The sequence below is a fragment of the Mustela lutreola genome, chromosome 8 (genome assembly GCF_030435805.1).
Source record: "Mustela lutreola isolate mMusLut2 chromosome 8, mMusLut2.pri, whole genome shotgun sequence".
Lineage (NCBI taxonomy): Eukaryota > Metazoa > Chordata > Mammalia > Carnivora > Mustelidae > Mustela > Mustela lutreola.
In genome coordinates this window covers 140,699,873-140,717,770 of record NC_081297.1, presented here as the reverse complement: position 1 = coordinate 140,717,770, position 17,898 = coordinate 140,699,873, and positions in this window count along the sequence as shown.

Sequence of the window (17,898 nt, the reverse complement as noted above, 5' to 3'; positions counted from 1 at the left end):
CATCCCTGGAGTTCCTTCCTCTCTTGTCTATTTCTGCCATCTTCCATCAAACCAACCACTGGCTGTAGAGACCCTGAGAATGTGGTCATTCCTGCTTCAGTGGCAAGAGGAACCCCAGCTTCCTTGAAAGGCTCTGGAGAGGTTCTTCTTTGAAGACCAGGGACGAGATTGGGAGAGGCCACCTTCGAGATGGGCTCCCTGTGGTCCGTGGGGCAGGGTGGGATCCAGGTGCTGAGAGAAAGATCTTCAGAGGTGCTGCGGCCGGCAAGAGGGGAAGCAGAGATGGAGAAGGAAATGTTTAGCACAGCCTGAGAGAGCATTAGCAGGTGTTGGGGGGGGGGGCGACTCCCACTCCCCATCAATAGTAGGGCGACTATCAGAGTTTTAATCTGCATAAGTGAAAAAACTCTTAGTGGCCAGAGGTGAGATGTGGGGCACCTCACTAGGGAGTTCTAACCCCTTGACCAGTTCCTAGAACCAAGGCAGGTCACAGACCCAGAGCCCCTTGATGGAAGGGGAGAGTGGTCCTCTCGAGGAAGGACTCAGCTACACTGTTCAAAATGTATATGGGAAGTGCTTCTCCCTGCCTTCTCCAAAGGCACTGTGTGCTGGGGACAGGGAAGTACCCAGACGTTTTGAAGATGATTGTTCCAGAAACCACGCTAGACCCGGGACAGGGCTTGCTTAATGGCCCTCTAAGCAAACATTTTATTCCTGTTTCTGCAACACGGGGGCTTTGCTGGTTTAGAGATCTTAGTTCCCAGGAGAAGACTGCTTCTCATGGGAAATCAAACAGGGTTCTGTTGACCTGGAAGTTGAAACTCACACCTGGACATTTGGGGCTTCTCATCCCTTTGAACCAAGAGGCAAGAAGGCAGGTGCTGTCCCATTGGAGTGATTGGTAGTAATAGCAAAGAGAAAAAGATTATTATCACACCATGCAGTGGGGAAGAGCAGGAACCCAGAGCATTGTCTGCAATGCCTCTTAGTATTTTATGTACAGTGGCAAAAGTTAGTTAAACTACTCCAGCAACCCAATGGAGGCAGAACCTCCTTTAGGAATCACTTGGGTCCCCCTGTGAGGGAAAGAACCATGAGGGTGAAAGTGATGGCTAAGGGCAAGGAAAACACGGGTTGGATGATGGAAAAACACGTTACTAATTCCCGTCATGCCCACAGGACCAGTTGCAGAAAGGAGGACTGTGTAGGCGCTGTTCAGTTTTTTCTCCTTTTAAAATAACATACTTCATTTTATTGCCATTGAATTACTAAGAGCATCCAGGAGTATCAACATTCACAAGGAAAGTCAGTTTTGATTGACATTCATTTCTCTGTTTTTTAAGATTGATCGACAGATTTGAGAGAGAGAAAGAGAGTGCACAAGTTGGAGGGGCAGAGAAAGAAGGAGAGAGAATTTTAAGCAGACTCGCCTCTGAGCACAGAGTCCCACGTGGGGCTCGATCCCAGGACCCAGAGATCACGACCCGAGGTGAAACCAAGAGTCCGCCTCTCAACAGACTGACTGTGCCACCCAGGCACCCAGACATACATTTCCTTTTAAGAGTTTCCCAGGGAGGTCCTCAGATTGAAACTCGCACATCATTAAATAGGAAGTTGCTCATAAAATATGATTGCAACATTCTTCCTGGCTCTTGGACTCTTTCCTGTCTTCAAAAAAAAAAAAAAAATCTTTTTCTTTCAATTTCTCTTTATCTAATACAAAGTATTTTTGATTCAACATTTATGTTATTGGATATTTAAGGGAATCGTGGCTGAGAAAGGAAATGTCTCTGAGAGAGATGCCCATCTCTCTGGGAGACAGTGAGCATGGCGTTATCTGATTGAGCGGTGGGTGGTTGGCTTGGTTACGCAGAAGCATGACGTTCTCACTTCCTGTTTCTGGAAGTTAAACACGAGTGAAAGGATGTGTGTGGACCCCGCGGACTGTCCCCGGCCGCCTGAGTCACCTTGACATCACTGCTGGCACTGCCGAGGTCTTTTGCTCAATGCAGAGAAAACAGGAACTACAGTTCCCAGAATCCCTTTCTCTGTGTGGTCCAGGATCAAAGTTCGTCAGTGAGAGACATTCTGTGAGATGCGGGAGGCGTGGCTGATGATAAGACATTATTCTTTGGAAGCAGATGCATCCAGACGCATAAGTGCATGTGAATCCCGTTTTCCTGGAGAGTTCTCAGGAACCTGTCCCTTGGTGTTCCAGGCCAGGCTCTTTGATTATAGCTTCCAGTTGCTTTCTCCACTCTTCCATAAACTGGAGAAGCCCCCAATTCTTGTGTTTAGTCCTTCATGTTCAAAATGCATAGAATGGTTACCGTTTTCCTGACTGAACCCCGAAAAGCTTGCTCCTACTGAACACGTATCATAGGAGAACGTCTGTGTGCTTTTATGTTAAAAATAATCTCTGATTATTTCTTCTTCCCTCCAGGAGTGAGGAGATCAAGGAAAGAAGATGAAGCAGGAAAAAAAACAAAAACAAAAACAAAACAAAACAGAAACAAAGATGAAGCAGGAAAAAAAAGAACAAAAATCAAAAAACAAAAACCCCTCTCGATCTGCTCCATCTTTATCACCCATTTGTATTTCTTCTGTAAGTTGTCAGCTCATGTGTTTTCTTCTAGATTTTCCCCCTTTTGTAAAAAATATTTTATTTTTAATTAGTATCCACGCCCGCAGTGCTAGAACTTACAGCCCTGAGCTCAAGAGTTGCATGCTCCACTGACTGAGCTGGCCGTCCCTTGATTTTTTTTTTCCCTTTAATTGGATATTGCTCCTTTATTTTCTTGATGGAACCCTTTGTATAACATAGATAGTGATCTCTTGTGGGCCACTTTTGTCCTAGAATATTGGGAAGAGGGAACGCCCCTCCTCCCCCAATGCATACACACTCAACACACACACACGCTCTCTGACACTCATACTCTCACACACTCAAACTCACTCTCATGCATTCACATGCACAGACACACTCACACCCATTCTCGCACACTCATTACCCTCATACTCACACACGCGGTCACTTTTACACTCACTCACACTACCCAGTATTTCACACACTCACACTAACACACTCATTCACTCTCTCACACACTCTCACGTTCACACTCCCACACCCACTCCCATGTTCACGTACACTCACACTCACACACGTGCATCCCTGATGTCCACAGACGGGAGGGATCTTAACCCCTCTCTCCGTCTCCTCCCACCTTCCAGTCTTTCTTTTTCCCCAGGGAAGAAATGACACTTGGTTCAGGGGGTCACTGTTCCGGGGGTGTCCACGCTGACTTCTCATTCCCCAGGGACACCTGAAATCATCAAGCAACCCATCCACTCCACCCCAGCTCCTGGGGCAGAACTTCCACTTTCCAGCCTCTGTGTCCATGGCCCACAGGTAAGTCAGGACGAGTGGGAAACACAGACCCAGCTTCCCCATGGGTTTGTTCGTGGGCTACGGAGGTTGGGCTCAGAGAAGAGATGATGAAAAGACCTTCCTCTTTGTACAACAGGTTTTATAGAAATTTTGCAATTTGTGTTATTGATTAGTTTTCAGCCATTAATGAAGCCAACGTTTTATTCTCCATTTGGCTCAATTCTTCATGCTTCCTGTGTCCACCATCCCACACACCTTTTACAATCATCTTTGGTCAGAAATGTCAGCCTTTTCTGTTAGGGTTTTGGGGTTTTATTCCTTCAAACATTATTCAAAAAGTATTCTTTTTTTATTTTTTAAAGATTTTATTTATGTATTTGAGAGAGAGAGAGACAGTGAGAGAGAGCATGAGAGGAGAGAAAGTCAGAGGGAGAAGCAGATTCCCCGTGGAGCTGGGAGCCCGATGCAGGACTTGATCCCAGGACTCCGGGATCATGACCTGAGCCGAAGGCAATCACCTAACCAATTGAGCCACCCAGATGCTCTCAACAAGTATTATTTAAACATTCCCAACATGCCAGGTACCGTTTCTAGTTCTGAGAATATAACCATAGTAATAAAAACATACAGATCCCCCTCGCCTCATGAACTGAGCATGCCAGTATTGTCTAGAAGGACATTCCTGTCCGAAGATTATAAAAACAGTTGCCTGCATTTTCTTCTAGTAATTTCATGATGTCTTTTCACTTTTAGATTTTTAGCCATTTGGAAATTATTTTTGTGAATGGTGTGAGGAAGGGAACCTACCCTCCAAACCGGAGCTGGTTGATTATCTCAAGCATTTTTGTGTACGTGTGTCATCTTTTCACCATAATTTGAAATGGCTTCCATTGTCTTGTAGTAACTCCCCACATACATCTGGTTTTATTGCAGACTTTTGTGGCGGGAAGCCTTGTAAGGGTGTATTCTCACACTGTGGAGTCCCCTCCCCTCAAGGATGAGCGGGACCTGGAGACTTGCTTTCAAGAAGTGATGAGGTGTCACTTCTGAGATTAGGTGACAACAGGCTGTGACTGCCTCCCACTGGCTCTCTCTTGTTCTCTCTTACTTGATCATGTTGGCGAAGCGAGCCGCCATGTTGGGAACTGCAGGAGAGAACCAATCACGTGTTGAGAAACTAAACTTGGTTGGGTGCTGACCAACAGTCAGGAAGGGACTGAGACTCTTGGTCCAATAGTCCGGGAGGAGCCAAATCTCACCAGCAGTCACCCAGTGAGTTTGGAAGCAAATCCTCGCTCAGCTGAATTTTGAGAGGACCATGGCCCCAGCGGGAGCTTTGACTGTGGCTTGGCCTGAGCCACATGTGGTCTGACTGTGAGGCCAGGAGGTAATACATGGTACTGTTTTATGCCAGACACCCGCCACACTGTTCCCAGTCTTTCCTTGAAGGTGGGTATCTTCAACCTCGGGGAAGTCTTAGAGTCTGACTTTGTACCCCTTCTCCTTGGGACGGTGACAGCACCAGTGGGATTGGCCCAGGTGGCCCCCTGCCACAGCCCGATGGAGAGGTTCCCAGGGCCTGTGGGACACATGACCCCGAGTTCCTATTCTCTCATTTGGGATGGTGATGTAAGTACTTCCCTCAAATTTCTTTCCCAGTGTCAATAAGAAATAATTAACATACATCACGGTGTAAGTTTAAGGCGAATGACATGATGGCTTGATTTACATGCCCTGTGGAATTGATGAGGGAGCAGGAGGCTGGCTGAGGACAAAGCAAGAGCTGGCGCCTTGCTCCCCCACCCCTTCCATCCGCTCCCCTCCATAGGTGTAGCATTCCTCAGGCACCCCTGACTGCCATAAAATGATAAATAGTTAACTTGCTAAGATCACAATCCTACAAGACAGGAGTCTCCCTTGGTTTGCAAATGTCCTTGAGATTTACAAACAAAGAAGTTACCTTATCAATAGCCCAAATTCCAAAGACACAGAACTCAGTTTCTCAAGCCTAATGTCACCCTCCCCTCCATAAAAACCGAAGGAGGTGGAGGTAGAAGGAAAAGTAAATAAAGTTAAATTTCTTCTAAACCTAAATCTCATTAACAAGGATGCTTGATGGCAGGAATGTAACATTCCACCAGGAGACTCTCAATTGTCTTTACTTGATAGTAACTAAGCCTTCAATATCCTGATAGTATTCTTTGCCCCAATAGCCCTTCTGAATACCCCTTTGTCCTCACCTACCCAACTCCTGCGTATATAACCAACCACCCCTCACAACCCGGGGCAGCCGCAGCTCTTCCTGCCCACGGGTCCTATCCCTGTGCTTTAATAAACCACCATTTTGCACCAAAGATGTCTTAAGAATTCTTTCTTTAGTCGTCGGCTCCGAACCTCCTCACCCCACTGAACCTGACTTAGGTTCTGGGACTTCATCAGAATGACAGTAGATCATATATACATATAGGTCATAGATACAACAAAAAGAAGAAAAGAAAAAAAGGGGGAGAAATTCTCCTTGTGATGAGGACTCAGGATCTACTCTCAACTTTTCCAGACCTCTAATTTTTAAGAGAAGCATATACATAAAGAAGGAGCAAAGTAAATGGAATTCCAACCACACAGAGTCTTTTCAAACATCATTTGGAGGAGGTAACTTCCAGCAATCCCAGGCATGATGCAATTCTTTCTTGTTAGAGATTAGCAAGCCTTTCTTGGAAGGACCTGGAGCCCAAGGCATAAATTGCTTAAGAAAACCAGGCAAGAGCGAAAGAAAGAAAAACAAAGAAAGGAAGGAGGGAAGGAAAGAAAGATGGGCTACCCAACTCAGTCTTGTCCGTGCACCCAAGATGTAGGAAGCCTGTATCCGAGACACAGTTCTGAAGCAAGGAAAGCTTTATTATCAGAACGGCAGCCCAGTGAGAAGGCAGGGAGTCATTCCCAAGGCTGCCTTGCCCTGTTGAGCCAAGGGGCAGCTCTGTGTTTGGAGAAGGAAGTGAATGCAGGAGAGGAGGGTTTCTTGAAACCTCTGATAGGGGAGGGGCGGGAGAGCTTGAAACAGCCTGGAGGTAAGCACTGTTCCAGACAGCAAGGCGCTGTTTGGGACCTGGTACAGTCAGATATGTCAAGACAAATGTTACAGCCCTTGTCCCCATTAGGTTTCTACAATCAGTAGGTAAACAGAGAGTAGGGATAAAAAGGCAAAGTTAATGATTGATCTTGCATGAGGTTAAGAGGTATGTAAAACACAATTAAGTAGGGAACAAAACACAACGTGGGGCTAAGTTAATAATGCAGCGAATACCACTATAGTTCTGCTCATGCTTGCCAAAGAGCTTCAGGAACTGAGTGTCTGGCCCCAGAAGGAGGAAAGATTCCCCCTCTTCCTACCAGAAGAAGAAAGTCCTGGTACTTTGCTACCATGAGGTCTCAGGTTCCACGTGAAGAGTTTTCCCAAGAAAATCTGAAAATCATCCACCAAGGGTGCAATGTGAACGTGGATAAAGTGATAACTGGGACGCTTCCTGCTTCCGACTCTGGAATGACAACAGTGTGTGTTCAGGATATTAATGATTTCATGTATTACATGGAAATTACAGCAACAATTTTATCCTGAGTGTTTAGAAGCTTTTAATGCTGACCTTGTCCATCCAAATTTTGAAAAGAGAAGACAATAGCCTGTAAGGCACAGATGAGAAAAGCAGATGTTGTCATGGAGAGAGAGAAAATGAATAGAATTATAAGAAATATTATGTGCAAATAAATGTATGCCAGTCTCTGGGAAAATCTCGCTGAAAGGCACAACTACCAGGTGAAATATACCAAAACGAAGTCAAAGAGCAGTAGAGATGCTAATGGAAAAGAGAAAAGATGAAACTCGTTCTGATGTTGGTTTTCATGGGATGCTCAATTTCATTCCCTCCCACAGGAGACGGGCACAGCTCCCAGGAGGGCCTTTTTTTTTTTTTTTTAAGACTTTATTTATTTATTTGTCAGTGAGAGAGTGAGCGAGAGCGAGCATAGGCAGACAGAGTGGAAGGCAGAGTCAGAGGGAGAAGCAGGCTCCCTGCGGAGGGCAAGGAGCCCGATGTGGGACTCGATCCCAGGACGCTGGGATCATGACCTGAGCCGAAGGCAGCTGCTTAACCCACTGAGCCACCCAGGTGTCCCCCAGGAGGGCCTTTTACTTTGGACACAGATCCTTGAGACAAGAATGCCAGCTGCCATGTAGGAAAAGGAAGCAGTTTTCAAAAACTAACTATGTCCCCTTTTATTTTTTTAAAGATTGATTTTTATTTAATTAGTTAGTTTAGAGAAAGAATACGCACAAGAGCGATTATGACCTGGGGGAGGGGCAGAGGGAGAGAATCTTAAGCCGACTTTTTGCTGAGCAGAGAGCCTATGTGGGGCTCAATCTCACGACCCTGAGATCATGACCTGAGCTGAAACCAGGAGGTTTTGGAGGCTCAACTGGACTGAGCCATCCAGGCGCCCCCAGCAATGGCTCCTTTTAAACGTAAACTACTAAAACCCAGAATAATGGTAGAAAAAAAAAACCGGAAAACCATATTTAACAATGAACCACTTAGAAACTCGTCATCCAGACAGTTCAACAGTCAAGGTCATACGAGATTTTAAGGTCTTTTAAAGCAAGTCACGGTTAAGCAATAGGGAATCCTTAGTTATTTAACTGATCCCAGAGGAAGGGGATACAGATGGAGGGAAATTTCCACATTCATTCCGTGCTCACATTCCTCCAACGTGGGGAGAGAGCATATACCCCCCCCCCCCCCTGCTTTGGAAAGAAACCTAAGGTCGGGAAGGTCCTTTTCAGAATTGAGGTCAGCTAACAGCTCATCAGGAACAGACTTGCAAGCTTGGGGTTAAAACTAAGGAAAAAGGTTCAAAGCCTAATGCACTTTTGCTTTACTTGAACTCAGTCCTGCCTCCCAGAAACAAATGAGTCCCTCTGATGCTAATAAACATGTTAATTTACTCTTTGTTATTCATATTCAGACTCGCTGAATAATTTAGCTATTTATAATGCCGGTGAAACATTGCTCAGGCTAAATTATATAACTCGTGAAAGTTGATGATGATTCAAAAATTATGTCAGGACACATAAAGGATTCAGCAGCAGGCTTAGCAAATTTCTTAAAGAAGCGTGAAATTCAGAGACTGTGACGCCCCAATGGATGATCGCGGCATGAAGAGAGACATCCCTCTGTTCTCTTCTTACTGCAACAGAATTTTAAAATGGGTGATACTTGCCAGCTTTTTTTAGCTGACATCCAAATCATAAAACAATGCTGTTCATTACCATCATTTTAAACTTTGTCTTCCATGTCCCCCACATCTGATAAAGCTAGCACAAAAAAAGATCTATAGATTAACCTTACTTATAAATGCAGACACAAACTCATCAAATAAGATATCGGCAAATCAAACACAGAAATGTTTTCACAGAATATCTGAATGGGTAGAATTCATTCCAACAAGGCGGTGATGGTGCCAATGTAGGAAATCTGTCAGCGCAAAAGATAAAAGGAGAAATCCTACAGGTAAATCCTATGGCATTAGAAATTGCCCCATGACCCAGACCCATTGTCTCCTTCGTGGGTTTGGCGTTCGAAGGGACTGTCCACCATGGTGGCTTCCATGTCACCAAGGTGGGAATCATCAAAGCAAAAATGGTACCAGGCAAAGTTAAACAGAGAAGGATGACCTTATGCAAGGCTACTACAATAGGAAGGAGAGACTTGAACCAAGTGAGAACTGGGCTCTTTCTGCTTCTGATTAGACACCATTGTGCATGGAGGGTATTAGTGATTTCATGTATTACATGGGGATTATAGCAACAATTTTCTACAAGTTCTGAGTTCAAAGACGCTTTCTCAAAATGATGTTTAAAACCCGTTGTGCTCAGAATCCCTCTAATTTGCTGCTTCCGTAGGGAGACCTGTCTTAAGAATTAAAGAAAAGTGATTGCATCCTTGTCTCAAGTGAGACGCGTGTCACATGGACACTGGGAACTGCTCACAGAGCTGTGGTAGGCGTCTCCCAGGCCATGGGCCAACCCCATTGGTGCTGCCACCATCCCGAGGGGAAAGGGCACCAAGCTAGACTCTAAGACTTCCCTGGAGGTTAAAGAGCCCCACCTTCAAGCAGAGGACTGGAAACAGTACTGGGATGTCTGGGCTCTGCCTGGCCACATAATGAATGGGAAATAAAGAGGGACATTCTTTGCCTAATCAGTCTTTTTTTTAAAAGTTAATTAATTAGTGTTTTGGAGGGAGGGGCAAAGGGAGAAGGAGAGAGAATCCAAGCAGACTCTGTGCGGAGCATAGAGCCCAGCACAGGCTTCCTTCTCAGGAACCTGCGATCATGACCTGAGCAGAAACCAAGAGTCGGATGCCTAGCCAACCGCTCCACCAGGGTGCCCCTGATCACAGTCTTTTGGGCTTGGGCAGCTGCTGTCTTTCATGGGAATTGAAAAGAATCCAAGTCCAGAGAGGGCCGGCATTCCCAACCACAGCCAGCCCCATGGCCCCCAAGAACAGCAGAGGCTGTCCACCTTGGCCTGAGCCTTCTTTGGGAAAGGACATCCTGGAGCAGGGGTGTGCCCTGCCCACCTCTGGCCACAGTCCTAGTCCCTATCAGAGCCTGAAGCCCCCCTCCCTCCATGGGCTGCCCAGCCCCCTGCTGTGAGGCCTGAGGTTGAGTGACATCCTGCCGTCATTAAGTGGCTCTCCAGCAGGATTGTCACAGACTGTCCCACTCAGCACCCCGCCGAGCTCGCCTTCTGAACTGCTTGTGACAAACCGACATGTTTCTGTGACTTTCACAAACTGGGTCTGACTTCCCGGGGGCCCCTCAGCTGCAGGCCCCGGGAGACAGATGTTCTAGACCTGGGGGGTGAGGGGCCTAGATACGGATCATGCCTGTGAAGTCACCAAGATAAATGCCACCTTGTATGACTTCTCAACCTCTCAGTAGTAACGGTTTTTCCGTTTGTAACCTCCATTCCAGTGGGTCTGTATCTCTCAGTCAAAAACGGTCAGGCCAGCAGACAGAACACCGTGGCCCAGGCATGTCCCCAAGGTCATTGTAGAGACCAGGATGGACCTAGGATGAAGTTTCCTGCTGTCCTTTCTTGGGAAAAGAAACCCACAGGAAATGAGGGAAACATAGGACCACCTGCCTTGCTTTTGCAAGGGACCACCCTATTATCAACAATGAGAAATGTGTCTATTTGTATTAACATGACTTTTGTATTAACATGTATTAACATGACTTTCTTTTGTGTTAACATGACTTTTGTATTAACATGTATTAACATGACTTTCTTTTGTATTAACATGACTTTTGTATTAACATGTATTAACATGACTTTCTTTTGTGTTAACATGACTTTTATAAAAATATAAAATGAGGTTGATGGTAAAGGATGGTTTCTTTTCAATTGTTCTTGTTTTGAAATAAAAGTTGATATGCTTTTACTCCTGTTTTTGCTTTTTTTTTTTTTTTCCCCCTTTTACTCATCAATATCAATGAAAACTCAATGCCTGGAAACACATGCGCAGAGGCTGGAGGCAGAGAAGCAAGGGATAGAGGGGAAGGATGCTTCCACTTACTAACTGGGGGCACAGGAAAGGGGTCCCACATCCAGCATGCAAGGGGTGGGGCCGGAAGTGCACCTGGGAGCTGGGAAGAGACCGAACAAGTCTGTCTCTTGAGTTTTTAAGAACAGAGGCTTGGGCATGGAGAAGAAGGCAGGAAGTCAGCCGTCAGGGGGGATCCCCCCCAAATCACCTCCACGGTGAGGACCTGGCCTGGTTCCATTGAGTGCCCAGCCCCCCTGTCCCAAATTAGTTCCAGGTGCACAGGCCTTGGGCACCAGTGTGAGAACCCCCCTTTCCCTGGACTGGAGTTCGTCCAGATTCTTCTGTTGTTTCCGATCCTTGGTATGACTTGGTTCTTTTGGATTAATAGCTGTTGTTTTTTTGAAGATTTCATTTATTTATTTGACAGAGAGAGCGATCACAAGCAGGCAGAGAGGCAGGCTGAGAGAGAGACGGGGAAGCAGGCTCCCCGCCGAGCAGAGAGCCCGATGCGGGGCTCGATCCCAGGACCCTGAGATCATGACCGAGCCGAAGGCAGAGACTTAACCCATTGAGCCACCCAGGCGCCCCTGAATTCATAGTTTTGAATGAGGCAGAAAAAGTGGTAAGCACGTGCCTTGAAAGATGAGGTTGGAGATGTCATCGACCCAGGGCTGCCTGACATGAGGAGGGGACCGGGGAGATCAGGGATTGGGGTTTGGTGTGGACGTGAGGATGTTGAGTGGGTCCAGGCTGTTGGGGACCATCGGCTCCCCATCAAGGACATGGAGATACCCGTCATCCCAGCTGTCTTTTTCCTGATGGAGGAGCCTAAGTGACTGACCTGCCACTGGGTGTCCTCAAGATAGCCTGAGGAGGGCGGGGCTCCAGGATGGGGGCTGTGGCTGGCAAGGTGGACCTCCAGTCATGGTACATGCCCATCAGCCGGACTACCTCCCTGGGTCTGATCAACATCGGGGAGCCTTTGCCTCCATGTTGCAGATCCACAACACTTTTTTCCGACGTGTGGTCCCCCATCTCGAATCTTAAAAGGGGAAAAAATTCATATGGGAATAAAATGACCATATGTTAAGGATGTTATGGAGTTCCTGATTGATGACCAAACCAAGCAAATGTTACAACCAATTCAAAGGGGAGTCCAAAGAACAGAAACATTTATTATATTTATAGATTAGGAACTTTGGGATGAACTGCATGCCTGTGTTACGTGTGTGGGCGGGGGATGGTGGTGGTGGTGGTAGTGTCCTTCTACTAGGCAGAGTTTGCTTGCACTCCTGGAGAAAAGGATTGCTTTTCATTGCTATCAGTTATGTGCAATCTACAGAGTTATAAACTAGCTCAAAAACAGTAGAAGGCTAGATTTGGATTTCCCTCGCCCATCACAGTGCGTGTGCTCCAAACAAAGTGTGATTTTCCTTTGAAGACATCCAGCAATCTTTTTTGCTTACTTCAGATTTCCTTAAGAGACAAAGAGGAATTTTTAAGTATCTGGTTAAAGCTGGTGTCATTTCTAGCAAGCCGGGGGCGAGAAATAAATTGGACTACTGTTATTATTCATAACCAGATGTGTCACGGCTTGACATTCTCCTTTATCTCCTGGGCTATCTCTATCTTTTTCTTTAGGGATTATCTAAATATATGCCTAAGGACCTTCAGAGCCTTTCTGGCAATCTCTACTGGCCTGCGTTATGTTTTAAGATAATGCTGGTGTGGCTCTGTCCCCTCTCTTCCCAGCTCAGGGTGAAGGGGACTGGGAGAGGTACATCTCCACCTGGCCCAGAGGGTGGGGGCTTGCTGGGCTGTTTGAGGCTTACGAATGTCCTGGGTGCCATAGGAAGACAGTGACCCCACTTGGGAACAGAATCATCTCCATAGAAGCTTCCAGAAACACGTGGCACTTGGGCCCCTCTCATGGGCAGACAAGGTTGGGGGGCTGGACTGGCCTGCCCCTTGGAGGCTTCTGGAAGGTTTCCTGATGTATCACAGCTCCTGGCCACTGGTCCAAGGGCACGACCAGCATCCTCCTCGGGTCCCCAGCCCCGGCCTCTCCAGAGCACCACATTCAAGGACGGGCTTCTAGATCCCGACCCAGGGTCTCTTCCCCAGGCTCCCACCACACACTCTGTGGTCTGTAGACCCAAAAGCCCTTTTCTCCTTGGTCTTCTCCTCTTCCTCAAGACTGCCACGCCCGCCCTTCACCTGCTCCCCTGTAAACAGCTGAAGGCCCGAGGGACATGTGAGTATCCTAACTTTGCTTAATCCTTGCTGTAGTATTATGAAGTCGAGAAACAGCTATGATTGTTCCCATTCTACAGGTGATAAAGTTGAGACTCAGACCGTTGAAGTCACTTGTTCAGGACCACACAGCTCTGTGCAGAACAAGAATCAGCAGCCCCCCTCCCCCCGGGCCAGGGACTGCAAAGCTAGCTCTCCTTCCCCAGCTCTAGGCTGACTCCAGTCGTGAGCTTCCATGGAAGAGGTTTTCATAAGCATAGCCCCGCCATTGTCAAGGGAGGCCGCCATGCTTCGCAGCCCTCTTGTCCCCTCATGGGGGCCATTTCTCAAGTGCTCTGAGGTCCTGTCTTCCTCATGATTGGTGTTCGGTTCTGGTGCCCCCGTGACCCTGTGACACACCCTTGATGAAAGGGATGTAGCTTAGGGGAGTAGGGTTGGGGTCTCCTCTCTGGTTCCCCATTTTGGGCTCAGGTCACCCTACCATGACTTGCCCCATGTCTGGCCCTTCTCTGGCCTCAACAAGACCAGGGGCCCGGGGCCAGGGCCTGTACTAAAGGAGAAGTAGTGGGGGGCTCAGGGGCCATGGGGAGGTGTATTCCATGTGGGGTGTCTCTGGAAAATCTGAGGGGAGGTGTCCTCTGGGCAGTTGGATCGATGGACCTGGAGAAACACTGGGAGAATGCTGGAGAGCCCGAGACCCTGAAGATGGAGCACCAGAGGGGGTCATATGGCATGGGTGGTGCAAGGGAGCACAACCCTGGGGACACTGTGCTGGAGGGCGGAGCCCGGGCCAGAGAGGACAGAGAAGGGTGGGGACAGGGACCTGAGAGGTGAGGGTGTTACACGGGAGACACATATAAGGCCCTGGGACAGGCCACGGTCTGGCTGCCATGTCTAAGGATCGCGGTAAGTCCAGGGACAGGCTGACAGGTGACAAGGCAAGGTCCCGGTTGACACTGGCGAGAGCCGGTGCTGTGGCATGGGGGGGCGGGAGCCAGACTGTGGCCTGCGAGAAACGGGAGGAGGAACACGGCTCTTGGGCAAAGCTCGGCTGCGGAGGGAGGGCCGAGGAGACACAGAACTCATTGTGGGTCCTGGCTGGGCAAGGACAGCTGTCGTTTCAAAGATGGAAGAGTGTTGACTGTGTTTTCAGGTGTGAGAAAGCAGGCCAGACGAAGAGGGGGTCCGCTGATGGGGCTGAGGGACACGGGAGGGAACGACCTGGTGTAGGGAAGGAGTGTGGTGACAAGGAACAAGAACGCCAGGAGCTTGGGCCTGGAAAAGCCTGCTGGCCAAGTGCCTGCCTTCGGAGAAGCTTCTGGCTTCGCTTTGGCGTGACCCATCACACGACAGCCCCCCAGCCCCCACCCCCACCTCTAGGAGCTGACCCAGCAAAGCAATGCGTCTGAAGGAACCCGTTGTCCTGGATCAAACCATTCACATGTGTGGCTGAAAAGAACAGGCGCTGATTAGATGTCCCCAGTCAGCGGGCGGTTCTGCTCCTGGAAGCCAGGTCGGGACATCCACGTGCAGCAGCTAGCAGGGAGCTGGGCCGCGGCTGGAATGACAGAGACGGCCACATGAGTGTCACCAGGCCACCTCCCTCCCCTCCGTGGGGGCCGCTCACCCTCCAGGCCTTCTGTCTGCATGAGTCCTCAACACCGGGCAGCTCCGTCTGCTTCACCCGCTGGCTGACTGGGAGCCGACAAGCTCTGGCCCTTGCCCACCTGCCCCCGAGGTTCCCCACCTCGCTCCCCTGCACCCTGCTGGCTGACCCAAGTCAGATGGGAGGAGAAATCATCCCCACCTGTGAACAAGAGGCCCCACGAAGGTCACAGCACAGAGGGGCGTGCAGGTGGGAGGGACAGTGGCCATTGTCCCCGGAAACAGTTGGCCACGGCATTCACTTGAGATAGAACCTTGCCGTGAAAATGTCTTCGATGTTTTTTTAAACCCTTCAGTGAATGCTAATGAAAAGAGAAAACATTATCCCTAATGAAGTTTCTCCTTTATTCTTTTATTACGCAGATGGGCATTTCTTATGGGAAAGTGACAAGACCACGTTTCACCAAAAGGGAAAAGGAGAATCCCCTGAATCTTGTTCCCTAGAGAAAACACGCAGGAGATGGGGGGACTCTGGAGAGTTCTGGACTAGCAGTTCATCCTGAGAGACCTTCAGCCAGAAATCCCTTTTCTGACGATTAAAGTTCTGAAAAGATTCGTTGCCCGCCATGGGAGGTCATGAATGGAACCTGAGATGTTATCGGTACAGAGAGGAACATGAATTTGAAATTTGAAATCTAATTTATTGGATGTCTGCTGGCTGTCTGGCAGTATGCTGGGCTTCTGCTCCCCCAGTGCTCACAGTAGAATAGGAGACAGAGGAGTGGACAATTTCAGCTCAGTGTGGCAGGAGCTAGAGCAGAGGGGTGCTGGGGGTCCCCGGGCACTGGGGCTGGGAAGGCACAGGAGGGGAGACAGGAGGAGAGAGAGAGCAAATTTCTCCCATGCACAATGACCCCCACGGGATGCACTGAAACACAAGCAGGGGTGCACCAGGGCCGGAAGCTAAAGGGAAAAAGCATAAACAGATATAGGCAGGTGGACAAGGAATTTATAAAAGGACCTTGGATGTGATGTAGTATGTCTCAGCTTTTAGTGTTTCTTATTTCCAGATGGGTACTGGATCTTTTTTTTAACAAGCTGTTTTGTAACACAAGTACTCAAACCCACATGAAACAGTTTAGCTTAATAATAAATTATTATAAGGTGAATATCCTTGTAATTGCCTCCCCCAGGATAGGATCGAGATCCTTGCCCTTCTCCCAGGCCAGCTTCTCTGCCCGCCCCAAAGCAGTACCCTGACTCCTAGGGGGGCCTCTACCACCACCCCAAGTGTCCTTCTCCTGCACCAGCCACTGTGTGTCTCTGAACACTACGCATACTTTGCCTTTTGTAACCTATACGTACCCGCTCTTTTCTCCCCTTGCAATGTATTTGCTTACACACTTCTCATGCTGAAACTGAATCAGGCAGTTGAAATATAAATACATATTTATTATTTCGAGAGCAAAATGCTGCACTAATTAAGGATGGTGAAAGCTATTAATTTTATGAAGAAAACCGTAATTAAGAGCTTTAAAAGTTAAATAGGGACATAGGTGGATGGTCAGTACAAATATTAAGACAGTGTATTTGCTTGGTAATTTCAGGAAGACTATTACAGACCAATCCTGTTAAACTTAAATAACAGTAGAAGGCAGGAAGTAGAGATTTAATTATATTATAATTCTAATCTCTGTAGAAATTGGAGGGTATTAGCGGTCCTCACACAGAGCAGAATCTCTTTAAGAATTCTGTTTCCTTTTTGAGCGGTTTCATGCCTTTTAGGCCCTGGATCCTTCAAGCAAAGGATCTGTTTGAGAATCGTTCACATCTTGGGAGAGTAAATTACAAGTAAAATGCCAACTTCGCCGCGCGCGCCCAGATTTCACAGGGGACAAAGTTCCCAGCACAGCATCAGTGAGCAAGTGTGTTTGAGGCAGACGTGGTGGAGGGGAACGCAAACAAGGAAAGGGAGCCGGGATCACAGATCAGTAAGGCATTCGGCCAACAGCCCGTCCTTGTTCTTCCAACCTCAACGCAGCAGACTCAACACGAACACCGTCAGGCACCACCCCTCACAGTTTTGCATCTTCGGAGGCTAAAATTTCAACAACACACTTGAAGAAGTGACGGCTCTGGGAGTTGTAGATGAGGCTTTCGGGATGTGTCTAAGCCACTCATCCTGAGTACGGGGTTCCTTCTGGAAATATACTTGCTAGAAGCTTTGACCTGAATTACGTTCTACTGAGCACAAGAAGATCAGGGTAACATCCCAAGGGCTGATTGACCAGGGGTGTCAATGAACCAGCGCTGGGTGCCGGAGAGGAAACCGGGCAGTGGCCTGGTGCCCACAGTGCTGAGCCCTTGTCTTTACTGGCTAGGAAAATGTCAGCGTTTCAATCTTGGAGACTCACATTTGCAATAATAAAGCGGTAGTGATGTTTCGTGTTTTTTTTTGCTTGTTTGTTTTTTAAGATTTTTATTTATTTATTTGACAGACAGAGATCACAAGTAGGCAGAGAGGCAGGCAGAGGGAGAGAGAGAGAGGAAGAAGCAGGCTCCCTGCTGAGCAGAGAGCCTAATGTGGGGCTCGACTCCAGGACCCTGAGACCATGACCTGAGCCAAAGGCAGAGGCTTTAACGCACTGAGCCATCCAGGTGCCCCTGATGTTTTGTTTCTGCTGGATGATGTTTCTGCTCCTTCTTGGATGCCTGAAGTTTGTTCCAGGCTGATGATGTTTGACTTGGGCCCTGGTTACCCTCAGGACCCTGAGCTCTGCTTGTGAGGACATCAGCAGAGCGGTGAGGGCAAAAGGGAACACCCGGGTCTGGGGGAGCCAGGTTCAAGGCACAGGCTGGCAGATGCCATCTGGTGCCAGCATTTTGTAGCTGGCGAGACCTCCCAGTGAGGCTCAGGGATGGCAGGTGGCGCCCCAAGGTGACACAGCCAGGTAAAGGCTCAGACAAGGTCAGGTCTCTGCACTGGGCTCTGGTGTCTTATGAGGGCCTTCTGGATGAGGACCTCCACCGGCGGTGCAGGGTCACATT